Consider the following 15,572-nt stretch of genomic DNA (forward strand, 5'->3'; position numbering starts at 1 on the left):
ATTTTAATGTTAGATTAAACAAATGAGATACGAGTCTGGCCGATTAAAAATAGTATTAATTTGGTGTGATATTCTTTAATGATTACAGATGTGCTTATCAAAGTGATAGCACGATATTATTGTTATCTATTATATAAATAAAGCATAATATGTTATGCCCGCGCCGTTGATATAATGAAATTGATCATACTTATGAGAAATATATGTAACCAATAGAAAAAATCTTTTTGAAAAAAATACGACACCCAGCAGGATTCGAGCCTGCGTGTCTCGGGAATCGCGTCCATGTGCACCATCTACCATAGGTATCATTGCTAATTGCGACGAATTTTAACTCATGATTCTTACAATACTGTCTGAAGCGCTTTCTAAATTGCGCTATTAATTGGCAGTCGGCTTTTGTATTTTAAATCAAAGTATTAATTCACCTTCATTACTAACCGATGTCGTGATTGCTCCAAGATTTTTTTTAGAACATACTTGATCTTGGTGATAATTTAATTAACTATTTTTTTTATTCAACAAATAAATCATAATATTTAAGAATGTAACATTCTTTTATTGAACATACGTAATTTGAAAGCACTTGTGAAAAATATATAACTACCAAATACCTTCGGTCGATAGAATCAATATTTTAAATATATATAACCATTAGAAAAAATAATATAGATATGTTCAAAAAAAGAGTATTTATTCATAAATTTTGTGAATTATTCATTGAATAACATATAGGTAAGTTAGTAACTATGTGTTATGTGGTTACTAAGGTAGATATTCAATTAGATATACAGTAGAACCTCGGTTATCCGTACTTTGACTACGCGGATTTCTTTTATATCTTATTAATTAATTATTAAAAGAAAAGGGTAATTTTTCAAAAAACGAATGACACAGAAATGGATATTGGCCACTGGCTCAGTTTATTAGGCCCATGCTCTAGGTCTAAACACAAATTGCAAAACGGTTTGAGTATTTGCCAGAACCGAGATTCGAACCCCAGATTCACGACATTACAAGCCGACGCGGTAGCTGACGTTTTTTTAAACGGACATTATTAACTATAAGCCGACAATATTATCAAAATAACAACTACCAATAACGATCCTTCTAAAATTAAGGCCCGTTTCAGACGGGACACCGGTGCCGCCCTCGATATGATATAGGAGGCCTTTGTATTCGAATAAAGGGGCCTTTGTATTATGTTTATTAACGCCCCAGAGCTAATGAGCCAACGTATAATTTTGCGTTTTAAATTAGAACATAAAACTGGCTGCGATAATAAAAAAACAAGTGTAGCAGCGGCTTGAGAATGTAGCGGCCGACGGAAAAGTGTACCGGGCATGCGTTGAGTCATTAGCTCTGGGGCGTTTATAAACATAAACAAAGTTCCCTTTATTCGAATACAAATGCCTCCTTTATTAAGGCTATACCTCAGTTGAGGCACGGTTTAAAAAGATCGTGACTAGGCGATGCGCGGATTGCGGGTCGCGGGTGCAAATGACGCATGTCAAACGAAATATAATTTGTCATATAAATCCAACATGTGTCCATTTAATGTTCTGTTTATTATTCTATCAGTAACAATAATAATATATTCATTGACATGTTTTCTTTTTAAAGTAAATGGGTAACGTGTTTAGTCATCTTTACACGATTTAAGAAATAATACGCCCGTCGCCATTACGAAACAAAATGACGTGTTTCCAGCTCGACGTTCTCTCTCCGAATGGCAGCGAGTCCAAAATTTCGTCGCGCCTATAGTTGAAAATTATTTGCTGTTTCACTGCTGTATCACCTTAATACGAGCGCGACACCAGTGTTCCGTCTGAAATGGGCCTAATATTTCAGTCAGACACACCGCTAAGCCGTTACGAAAATTAAAAAGCATTTTCCCGAACAATGATTTTACAGAGTAAATGTAATTAATATGATAAAATTATTTTCGTTAACACTGTACCTATATCCACATGCATTTTACTGCTACATTCTACATGCATGAATCATGATAGACTGTGCATAGAAGCGGTATGGGAAGGTCGGAATATTCGGTTTATTATAATGTAATAGCTGGTATAGAGTAATCTGATTAGTGTATACATCTAATCTAAAGACCGTCGTATTTATACACATAATAATAAGCATTTTCATGGAAATACCGACTACAAAATGATATGAAAATGATATATACATAATTTTGAAAAACACTTTCTGAGAGAATATACAACCAATAGAAAAAATCTTTTTTGAAAAAAGTAAGCCACCCCAGGCAGGCAGGCAGGGAATCGAATCTAAAATTGCCTGATAATAATACTTTACTATTGTGTTGACGGCTACATCATAAATGCATACTGTGCATAGTTGATTCTTTGCATAAGTATATTGATATCTATAATTAACTATAGGCGTAAACCCGGGAGATGCAGGGTTCGATTCCTTGCTGGGGTGGCTTACTTTTTTTCAAAAAAGATTTTTTCTATTGGTTGAACATATTCAATATATTCACAAGATTTAAGAATGTATCATTCTAATTATTAGTTGAATAAAAGTAATAGTTCATTATAGATATCAATATACTTATGCAAATAATCAAGTATGCACAGTACGCATTTATGTTGTAGCCGTCAACACAATTACACAAGTATTATTTAACAACCAATTTTACATAACAAGAAATATGAAGCAGAAGCATTTTCTTGGTAAATGTAGTTATTACATACCGGAAAAGTCGGGATGTATAAAATGTATTAGCATCGCTTTGAAATTCAAATAATAACATCAGACAGCGTCGGTGAGATAAATTATTAAAAATGAATTAAATAGCAAACAAATATTGTGTTACGAATACATAATATTATTGTAGATGCTATACGGCTATAGATGCTATACGGCCAGACAAGGGTTTGCGATGTAATAGAGTTTATTAAAAGCCTTAAATGGAGATGGGCTGGACACATAGGTCGAAGAAGAGACAATTGTTGGACAAATCTAGTCATCCAGGTATCCAAGAAGTACAAAACGTCCGCAAGGTAGACCTAGAGGCCGCTGGATCGATGAAATGATTAAGTTCTGCGGAAGTACGTGGCAACGCAATGCACAGGACCGAGAGAAGTGGAGCAGCTTGAAGAGGCCTTCATCCAGCAGTGGATAGATTCAGGCTAATGATGATGATACGGCTAAAGCATTTGGTTTTCCGTTTTATTTATTTTTCTCCTTGCCATCATTCAAATGCAGAAATATTCCCAGTTTTTATTTAAACAGGAGAATTCGTTCTAAATTATTTGTTGAATTATAATATATTATTTAAAGGCAAACGAATGAATCATTTTTTTTTATACTGAAATTATATGCATACCACTGTATAATGCAAAAAAAAATACTTTTTCAAAGAATTTTCCCGTAGGTAATGTACTTTTGTAAATGTAATATAGATATTACAATGATTTGAGTTACTCCATCTCCACATGTCATGTATATGCCACAACCATGCATCGAGGTGCTTAAAGAAAGAGTTTAGAATATTCAAAAAAAGAATCTCCACTCGCTCCGCCGTCATTTGCGAGTTAAAAGTGATGGATGAATCTAAGAAGGGATCGGAATTATTCCGTCCTCCATATGACGCAGCAAACTATTTAAATTCTTCAAAGTTGGCCATGATTGATATCAAGTTGGCGTGGCCGATTGGGCCCGTCGGATCCCATGAGTTAACAGTCCCAGAGGACGTGTCCAGCGTGTTAATGAGTATCTATTAGTTAATACTATACATAATTCGGAAATTCATCAAAAACATAGATACATATAAATCAAGAAAAAAATGTGGTGCCGGACAGGAGACGAACATGTATCAATCTGATTCCGGCCAATGTGCGCACTGCTAGGACAGTATGTAATAAGCAATCAAGTACCTAGTATCCAGGCGATATTATGTATAGACCGGTAAGTAAATGAATTAATCGCCGCTCAAGTCCTCAAATCTCCTCTTTGAAGAGAGGTTAAACGTTTGAATTATAACAGATTTACGCAAAATCGCAGTATATATTATAGACATAGATAGATGAAGGTATATCTTATTATTAAGAGTATATTACTTGTCATGTATAAAGCGTACATACTACATAGTGGTATTTGGGTATGACGTGATAGCTGGTAAACTATTATATTCTATCTGATCCTATTAATCGACTTTATATTTGTGTTTATATTGTATAAGCTAATTATATAAAAATGGCACATTGTAAATACGTGGGAATATATTAATTTATAAACTATATTACACCACAGCTAATCGAGTAAAATTGGAATAAAATTATTCACGACTAAAATTACAATTTTTAGTTAACGCATATTGACCAAAAACCGATAATTTGTAATTAGCTTTTCATAATTTTCCAAATATATAAACGAGATGTATTATATTCTATATTACATCAGATTCAAGGTATCGTTTTCAAATAACAAAATAGTGTATTATTTGCTTCCAATATTGTAACATTTGAAAATTGGTTGAAATAGTATTTCTGCGGAAACATGAATTATTACATGGTTCACTACGGAACAAATTTACATTAATATATTATTTTCCATTAATTATTGTTTCTAAATATTTCAACTTAGTAAAAATATCTCACTAACATTAAAATTAAATATGGATTAATAAATGTTTTGTATGTTTGGCATATCACAATAAAATTAAATTACCCATGAATTTGTATTATTATAGGACGTAGATCATAATACATAACTATAAGGTTTTATAAATTTAATTATGTCGATTAACAATATATATTATATTAATTCATTAACTCGTCAGAAATACATTTTATAACAGCTCGAAATTAACAAAGAACTATTCCAATAAATACATTGAACTTACGCGAAAATCTTAAATAGTATGTATATTAAATACAACGTAAAATACATACAACTTCTAATGTGGTTTTTATTTGAATATTTACCAATGTCGGAAAATATACGAGAGTATGGAACCCATGAATTCTGATTGACAATGAGAATATAAACATATTTTAAAGTTGATTTCATTTATTATGTTCTAAATCATTAAGTAATGGGAATAATAAAAGTGAATCTCGAATCGGTAAATAAAATATATTAAATAACTAAGTTAAATTGTAGATAATCTATTATAGCATTTCCTTGCTTATCAATGATCATAATTATAATATATACGTAAAAAATATTAATAGCATATTAGTACTTATTTGATTTGCAAAATGAATCTGAAAAAAATACGTTTGGTGAAAAATGATTATGAATTTCTGAGATACCAAAAATGCTAATATTATATATGCATTTAAGTTTTCTTTGTCTGAAAATGACAATACTGCATATAACGTATTGGCATGAAAATTCTAGACAAAAATAATTAACCAACAAATGAATTTATTTTAAGATTGGTTTGGGAAAATATATTGTCTCCAGCCTTTAGGCATTCTTTGTAACATTTCTTTCCACTGTTTCCGGTCATGTGACTTCCGTATCCAACCTAGTCAGCTGCGTCCGTTTGCTCATCTAGAGGTTACAATACATACTTCGAATTCCCGTTGAAGCCGTATTTATAGAACATATCTACCCCATTCGTCATCCCTTATTAAATTACCGGAGTTCTGACAGTTAAGTTTTACTGTGTTCTAAAATCTAGACGATGTCTATGATTTTTTACGGTAATTATAATACCACCATTTTTTAACTATGATCGTTTCATCGCTGGACGGTCATGACATTCTTAATTTATATACTAGCCTAGCTATAAATGACAGGTGTAAATACTTGCAATAATGTATTATCAAAAATATTAAATAACACGTACTCGTAAAAATTCATTTAAATTTCTAAAAATAATACAAAAATATACAATAAATCCCTCAAAACCCATATCCACTACAGTTTTTTTTTTTAATTGTTGGTTTATTTTTCAAATTTTTTTTTTACATAATGTACCTATTTAGATGCGTATTGATAATTTAAAACGAAAGTAAGGCGTATTAAATTACATTACGTTGCTCTCTTCCTAAAGAACAAATTTTAGGCGTTTTGCAAAGGTAATTTTAAAATAATTTATGTAACAATATATTATATTTATAATAATAATAAGTTAAAAATAACACAATAGGGTTCTTTATTATTATTATTACCTTAATATATATATATATATATGTGTGTGGAAGGTTTTTTAACAGAATTCTCTACGACCGTTATTTGTTAATAATATAATAATTCACTTAACATTTATTTGAAGGAGTTGAAAAAAATATGGAACATTAGAAACAAGTAATTGAAAAACATATGTTGCCTAGTCAAGATGATTCAAACCCTGACCCTCAGTCCTTTGTACAACGGTGGGCAGTTATCTTTCAAATATTAGCATTTAAAATAATAAATAGCTTAGTAAATATTATAATACAAAATAAGCGATTTATTTTGTAATAATACTTGAATGCAACACACAACTTATGATCCTGAGTAAAAAAATAGTAAAAAATATTCACTTTCCAACAATATATTTTCTCCTGTCCTTGATATATTTATGCAACAAGTGGAAATCTTTTTACCGCTATACACAGCGACCGCATCGGTAATGCAATCGTTCTAAATATCGATTAAAAAACACAATATTATTTATATTCTATATAATTCTTACGTGCCGATTATAAGCATAATCATCGATGATAATCAAATGTAATGTCTACCGTAATTTGCTTAATAAAGTTACCAAGATGAAAATGCATTCTTTTGACGATTCTCTTACACGGATACAATACATTTTATAGGTGTTAATAAATTTTATTTACCTCAATTTCGTAAAATGGCGGCTGGGCACCGTGTATTGGGCAGAGAGGTCGAGGACTCTTCGCCCGAGGTGGTGCGGGAGGTTCAGGTATGTCAAGTAGCTCAAATGGTTCAATTATATGATCATCTGGAGGATCACTACATGATATCAAGGGTCCACACCCGAATGGGAGATGACAGCTGCATTCGGCCTCCTCCATGGAAGGCAGGAATAGTTCAGGTGGTTCAGGCATTGTGGGTATCGGATCATCTGGAGAACTACTACATGACATCAAGGGTCCACACCCGAGTGGGAATTGACATCTGCATTCGGCCTCCTCCGTGGATGGCAGAAAGATTTCCTCAGCTATCCTCGCGAGACGAAGGGTTGGTAATTCGACTGTACGTCGACAATATCGCACAACTCCACTATCATTGCTCACGATTGAGCGTATGAAGTTACTGAACATCAGAGTTATTCAGCGCAACACCTCGATTAATATCTTCGAAAAAATATAGAAAGTTATAGTAACTCTATATCGTTTTTGTGATCGAGGACTTTTGATACCAAAAACCAAACAAAACCTACTGTATTCCAAAAATATGTAGGTTAGGTTAGATTTTAGTATCAAAAAATCTTAATCAAAATGACAATAATATGGACTACTATATCTCTCCCACAACTTTTTATTTTATTTTAAAGCATATTTTTAATGCATCAACTTTCAGCACTAAATAATAATTATTTTATTATAATGATATAGTTATATATTAGTTAGATCTAATATTTTTAATTATTATATTTTAATCGGAAAACTGTAAAGTTTGTTTTGATGAAACAAGAGCGCGTCTCGCAGCGTACTAACACAACCTACTGTATTCCAAAAATATGTAAGTTAGGTTAGGTTTTTTGTCTCAAAAACTCTTAATCAAAATGACAATAATATGGACTACTCTATCTCTACACAACTTTTTATTTTATAAAATATTTTTATATAAAACATATTTTTAATGCATCAACTTTCAGCACTAAATAATAATTATTTTATTATAATGATATCTTAAATGTTTATATTAGTTAGATCTAATATTTTTTATTATTACATTAATCGGAAAACTGTAAAGTTTGTTTTGATGGAAAACAGGAGCGCGTCTCGCACCGATGTATTGCCTGTCGGACGTTTGTTCGAAAACTGCAAGCTGCACTCGATTTTGGCGCGCTGATAGAGGTGAGTGCATACGGTCAAACAACTGATAGGGCAAAGAAAGTTTCGTGCTATATCCTAGTGAGGGCTGATACTTAATTTGAGGCGTCCCAGGCGAGGCACATGCGTCGTAAATACTACTGGTTCTGGTAGGGGAAACGCGTAACCAGTTTAAGCGATACTATTAAATTACAAACGCGATGTTTCGGCTTGCGCAACGTTACAGGTGAACTGTTTAAATAATCAACTCGGTGATGTTATCGATGAAAACTAATATATTTTACAACTCCGTACTTTAACGTAATTTACTACATCATATTTTTTCACATGATTAAGATAAATTTATTCAAATATATATAAAATAAAAACTCCACCTATCGAGTCAAAGGTCACAAAAATACAACAAACAAATTATGAATAGTTCAAGTGTCAGGCTAGGCTTTGACGATTTATTATAATAAGCTATCGAGTGTATTATTATTAAGATAGGGTTTTTGCTAATTAGATTTTTTACTGACACTTCAACAATTCATAATTTGTTTGTTGTATTTTTTGTGACCTTTGACTTAATAGGTAGGCAATGGAGTTTTTATCTACTTTATTGTATTGATTTATTATATAATCAAGAGTTAAGAGTGTTCTTCAGTCAGTGTGTGTTTGCCTTTGGTGAGTGTACACGGCACCTGATGATGCTGAAATCTGGGTCGCAAAAAACCACTCAAATGGAATAGTAAAAAACTTAAATTTATTAGAATTCATATTAATTAATACAATATTAAAATTATTATGTAAATATAATATTTAAAATATTATTAATAAGACTTAACGATTTGGTCAGTTAATTACACTCAACTTAGAATACAAACATCTTCTAATTTTAATAGTGGTTAACAAATATAATTTTTGTCTATGTAATCGATTAACTTACGAGTAATTTATATGAAACATAGTTTTGGATATCTCCCAATGAACTAGCAATAATAAATTGTGCATTTTTTATAATCTGATATACGTATATTGAAGCATGTAGGTACTTATGTGGTTTTGTTTATGTTCGTGAGCCTGTGTTATATTCTGCATCATGCAGCCATACGATAAGAAGAATATAAAATAATTGAAAAACTTTGTAGAAGCCATGGGCATGGCACGAAATGTAGTGATAGATTAATTTTATTCTTTCAAACGGATCACTAAAAGCATAAAAACACTCCATGCCAGCGGTCTTTATAGTTTAAATTTACTTTTAAAACAAATTGACATTTCCATTAGGCAGAGGAAATGAGAGATAATTCCCTGGCATATTTAAATTACCAGATCAAAGACGCTTATCATAGTCACAAGAACATACATTTGTTTAATTAATATAATTTGATGAACAATTACTGTTGCATCTACTACTAGCGCATTGAGCTTAGTTTCTCTCTTACTCAAAGAGCTTTTGATTTTCGCAGACACATCGATTTCCGTAGACGATATAATTAACAATAAACAAGCGTGCCTATAAAATTAATTTGTCAACTACTTAATTCAATAATAAATAACACATTTTAATTGGCTCATCAAGTTGTATTTATTTTATGACAGTATAAACTGTGAATAACATCAGATTACACAATTATATTATGCAGGTGCCATAATATCTCTAGGAATCTCCCCAGTTTGTGTTCGCCGGACTATTGTCTATTTGTATATGGCTATTGGGAAGGTAACAAACAGTCACGGTCAGATAAATTGAACTATGTCTCGGAGAAGGCTTTCAGACGATCAAATCACCAGAGTCACGATCCACACCACCAAACTAATTAGCATGTCAAACTATTCATTAATAATGTAATTTTCGAAATATAATTAGGATATATTCGCAATTGCTTCAATCCTTTGTAGATGTGTATAATACATTTATTGTGCATCTAATTATTATTTGTGATGAAATCAATTATTTTATTTAATGTACAAATAAATTTTAAAATTTACACCACATAACTCAATTATTGCTAATAAACTGGTAAACCTTAGTGTCGGCCATTAACCAAGTTGATAATTACCTTAGGAATCGTGGGCATCCGTTGTTTTTTCTCCCACGGTGCAGAACTAACCTGCCATTAGTAATGCCAATTGGGAGGGCAATAACCATGTTTAATGAAATCGCTTCGGATATTGATATATTCCACTTACGTGAGGGTGAATTTAGGTGGACGTTGTTTTATAAGTTTTTAAGATAGGGTCTATCAAAGTTCACTCTGTGTGCTTCCATCTACTTTTATTTTATTATTTCGTTGTTTTTGTTATTTTATTTTATTTCTTATTTTATTACTTATTGTATTATTAACTCACACTTCTCTGTATTTTAATTTTTTTTTTAATTATTAACACTTATTTTATTTCATGTCGTGAACGCTTTGAATTTATAATTTGTTATGTTCATTATATGTAAAATAAATAAATTTGATTTGATTGATTTGATTTTCCATCTACTATTAATATTATGTCAGGGTAGGCGGCTCTCGTGGTGCATGGCGCTTGCCTTCCACCCGAGAGTTCCTGGGTTCGATTCCCGGTCAGGATTCACAATATTTATGTGTTCTCCTCAAAGCCTGGGTCAAAATTACTAAAACCACCTTGTACGAAAAAACAAGGACATGGTTATTAATAATTCTAAAAAAAAAATATTTATTTCATGCAGAATTAAATGCGACCCTGCAAAAATTCAAAAGCGCCAGATACATTCGACAAACCAATAGCGAATTTGTTTTAAAATATGCACCTCCTCTAGATGCATCGCAGTATCTCGAATAAAAGAATAATTCTTTCAATCAAAAGAATAACTAAGGCACCATTCATCTTAGAATACACGTGTTAGAAGTTAGAATACTAAAGTACGTCTAGCAAACGTCTCTCTCGCAATAGTTTTGAGTAACAACCAATGGCTAACTGATTACTCTTATAGAGTACCCACTCGAGATTGGATGCGTGGTCTCATTCTCCTTATTGACAAAAAAGGTCCCGACCAAGGCCTGAACAAAAACGAACCATAAGTGCGACTAAGTAAGCATTCGGCACGCTTATATCTCCGCTCTATGCGTAAGATAGAATTTACACGGCTGAATTATTAAATATTTTTTTGAAAACGTCGCCGGAAAATATGGATTTGACTGATTACATTCATTTAAAAACTGCGAGCACGTGTTGCTGAAATTTATTGTTTTTGTGTTAAATATATAGTTAGTGGTGCCTACCTAATTATTTTTACTTATTTTAGTAGAACATATGGTTAACAATGTTGTGTTTAAATTTGGTAGCTGTACTGAGAAGCAAAACGCTGGTAGGTATAACGTTTCATAGTTAAGTTTATCATAATAAAATCAAGGTTCTACTGTGCGTTATACGCAAGAAACACGGCTTCATTTTACCGAAAAATAGGCGGTCTCTATATATCATTAGTCTGAGGTATCTATCTCACCGAATGTTGCGGAACCTTTTATCGGGCGATCCATTCTTTGTTTGCGTAATCTAGTCTGACATATAATTTCATATAACTATAGCAATTAAGGAATTAAATTGTATATATTAAATATTAATAAAACAATTAATTATGCACCTACTTAATTTACATTGTTTAATTAAAAAAATACACCTCCCTGTAAAATTTCAGATATACCAAAAATTTAATTTAGGCTTATTGATAGCTTTTATATAACGATAGTAATTTGAAAAGGTACAATCGGTATTCACGTAGTCGGTATGGTTCAATCAAGAAAGCCTCAGTAACTAGGAAATTAGCTGATGCATAGTTCAAGCCAAGAGCATCTTGACTTGAACAACAGTTTCAATCTACGTTTGAAACGGTTGAAAGGGAAGAGTTTCTCAAGTCGGTCCGATCCTCAGTTGGACCGGTCGTCCATTGCGACTTGGTATCTACGAGGGAAAATTTCTCAGCTTTTAAAAAGTTTGCGGCATTATACGGCGAGCGAGAAGGTTTTTTCTCATCGAGAATTGACCGTAATACATTATATGGAAGTAGGGATCACGCACACTCTACTGCACGCCAACCAAGGTCTTGGTAAGTTGCTCCTGGGACACTTTCGGCACAAATTTGAACAGCGCCTATCGTTCGTTACGCCACGGTATACGCCTGCATAACGGGTGTGGAGACGTGGCGGGTGGTGGAGGAAAAAGCAAGTTTCAATCTACGCCAGAATACAAAAAAGTGTGGATATTTATAACAGAAAAATTTCAATATTCTTATAATATAATCTTCGTGTATAGTTTTTATACATCTTTGAAACTACAACTTTTGTTCATTTATTATCGCACAGATGTATACTAGCCAGCAAATTAGTCACATAGTAACATTTATGTGTCACTGTGATTTTTGGTTTGCCAACTATTTGCAAGACAATACCAGAATATTCCATGTTACATTCCGGAGTATTTGAAGCCGGACTATTTGAGGTGACATCGATATTAATTAATAAAGTCAATTCAATATGAGCCCTTACCGAGTGGTTATTATTTTAAAAGAGCTTTAAAGAGTGATAGTTTTTAGTCATTTGGCCAATCTAATGGGCTTTTGCTATATCTACCACTATTTGATTAAGACGCAAAGCGACCTGCAAGGTATAGCGATGCTCTCGCCAGCAGTCTCTAGTAGTAAGTATTTAATAAGTATTCGTTTAAAAACGTTATATTTATTTTAATTATGTACAGTTTCTTCATTCAACGAATTTTAAATCAACAGAAAAACCGTTTACTTATAATTTATCACAACTGATAATACTGTGAAAAGTAGAAATCAGCAGAGGATTGTCTACGTAGTTTCCGTCAGTGTCTTCATGTCCTGGTAGTTGGTGACCTGACCAACTGAACACAAAATAGGGAGACAAAGGGACGAAAACAAAAGTAGAAAAAAACTCGGTACAACAGTTTGAAATATTAATTATATTGGTTTCGTTATGTATTTTCACCACTACCTTAAAATAGTTAATAAATAGTAACTACAAAAAAATAATTCTAAACCATCTGGTTGAGCCAAATTGTGGTCGCATTCATCCTTAGTCCCCCCTAATCAAATCCCTTTATTAAATATTGTCACAAGATCAGACTATTGGCAATTACGGGTCAAATACGCATGTAATTGCGAACAACAACCAGTTACTACCAGACAGCCGACAGGTCTAGTGCTCTATCTGATATGATAGTAGCGACGCCGCGTGAACTGTAAAGTGATCCAGCTGGACCTCATCTGTTCGATCGTTGTGGCACTAAATCTGATACGGTTTGAGTGAACGTCGCGTCTTCATCATTCATAAGACATATCATCAACATTCATATATCATCTATCAAAAGTGCACCGTCAGTTTAACAGTTTGAGTGCGTGAACACTGCACTAGCTATATACAGCGCGCACCAGTCATCACCACATCTAAGAGAGATTTACGCTCGAGAACCAGAAATGGCTTCCGCCCAGAAACGGCGTAGTTTGCGCGTTTGAAACAATTAGGAGACGTAATTCTTTTTTGAATCGGCATAAAAAAAACAAACGTGAGTATAGAAAAAAGCACAACAACTCAATTGTGTTAGTCGGTTTCTATGAGATTTTCTATTTCGCGATTACTTCCAATACCTATTCCCGGCAATTTACAACCAAGGTGACGTAATTTATTTGGGAGTAGCAAGTCAAGGCAAGCAAAGCCTGGCGTTTTCAGGCGATCGTTGCGCGAGCACTTGTGGACAGCTGAATTTGGTCACATGTACCTGGAGAACGCGCGATTTGTAACGCGCCATGTGAGCAGGCTCTAAGGTCAGTACCTGGTATTCGTGTATACATCATAATCCACCTTGAGAAATTACAGTCCACTTGCTAAAAGCACCACCACAATCCTATCTCATAAATAACTAATTTTCACAAATATGTACCCCACATCCTTTGGGCTTATCAAGGTCGATGTAACAATAAAAATACACAACGAAATGCTCACTAAATAAGCTTAGTTATTTACATACAAAATGACAAACGAATGAAATTTCTGTGAAATCCTTTTATTTCGTTAACAATATATTATTTTGTGACGAAATTTATTTCGTTGCGAAATCCAACAACCATCACGCACGGAACAAGATATTCCGCTATCCTTTCATTGTCCCTTTTGATATCGGCGGCTCAATTTATGTTACGTATGCGTCAAAAGCATTGCAAAAAGAAAAAAAAATCAACAAATAATTTATTTCTCAAGATATATTTTTCGTTGTAGCGGAAAGAACAATACCTACATTATCGAAATTTAATTTTTCCTATATCACGAAGAAGAAATAACAGCTTGCACCAACCTTTTAGTAAGTAGGGGTCGAATTACAATACACTCTCAGTAATCCGCCGCTCGATTATCCGACAACTACTATAATCCGCCGTTATTTTTACTAGTTGAAAGCACAGAATCAAGCTCTATAATTCGCCGGTATTTGATTGTCAAATTAAGTAGTCCACCGCGTACAAGTCTACAACGTAGATGAGACGGGTTATTTTGGAAACTTCTCTTTCTTAAAACGTACGTTCATCGCGAAGAAAGTAATGTACCAGGGAGGAAAGTGCCCAAGGACCGCATCACAATATGCCGTGCTCCAATGGAACCAGGACACACAAAATTCAGATTCATTTTTTTTTTACATACCGTGAACATTACAAATTACAAATACGACGTTCAATACGTTCACAACATGACATTTAAAAACAAAGAAACAGTGTAAAGAAGAAATAAATATATGCAGTATCACAAAAACAGTATGAAAAGTAAAGTAAAAGATACAAAATTATAAAAAAAAATTAAGCTTTTGGTCATAGGGAAAGCCAGGAATCCTCAGGAAATATAAGACATATTGTAATTTTCATACTAACTCTCAAATGAAAAACATTCTTAATGATATTAACATTCATATTTTATCATAGTCGTGCATTTTGTAAAACCTTATTCAAAATTAAACTTGACATTTATTAAATACCAATGGCACTGAAAATTTGATTGACTGATTTTAAATATAGATATATTTGTTATATTACTAAAAATAGGATAGCTTAATAAATGTTTTGCAATTTTATATCAAAATGACAGCCAAAATGTAAAAGTTCTATAATTATCCGATTTGAAAGAATTTTAGTTTTAAAGTCGATAAAATAGAAATATGGTAGACATATATTATTGGATTCATTTTATTATCTCATACTTGAACAATTCATACCTACCCAATAATTTATATATAATTATAATAAGTATATTTTAGTTACGAAGCTGCGAAAAATATCTGCGTGAAATAATGAAAGAAAAAGAAAAAAAATACACACAAAGAACAAACAGATTTTTATTATTGCAAAAAACAGCGTTTTATTATTTATATATCCGCGCTTCATCTCATATTATTGAAAAGCGTTACTGAAATATCGAGAATCTATTTGAAAGTAGATAAAAGGTCAACTAAAATGATCCAATAGGATCATCTAAATTCTAAATACTGTAGGTACCAAGTTTTATTAATATTATTATTATTGAGTATTTTTTGAGTAATAAACCCAATAATACCCAATTGTAT

The 15,572-nt window shown here is 32.5% G+C and overlaps 1 protein-coding gene across 5 annotated transcripts in view; it reads right to left on the minus strand.

Annotated features, from left to right (window-relative positions):
* The window catches only part of LOC147079327 (coiled-coil domain-containing protein AGAP005037), a 608,924-nt gene that overhangs the window by 325,852 nt on the left and 267,500 nt on the right, over positions 1-15,572 (minus strand). The window lies entirely within an intron of this gene.

The sequence above is a fragment of the Rhyacophila brunnea genome, unplaced genomic scaffold (assembly GCF_057557595.1).
Source record: "Rhyacophila brunnea isolate RB1 unplaced genomic scaffold, BYU_Rbru_1.0 scaffold_1, whole genome shotgun sequence".
NCBI lineage: Eukaryota > Metazoa > Arthropoda > Insecta > Trichoptera > Rhyacophilidae > Rhyacophila > Rhyacophila brunnea.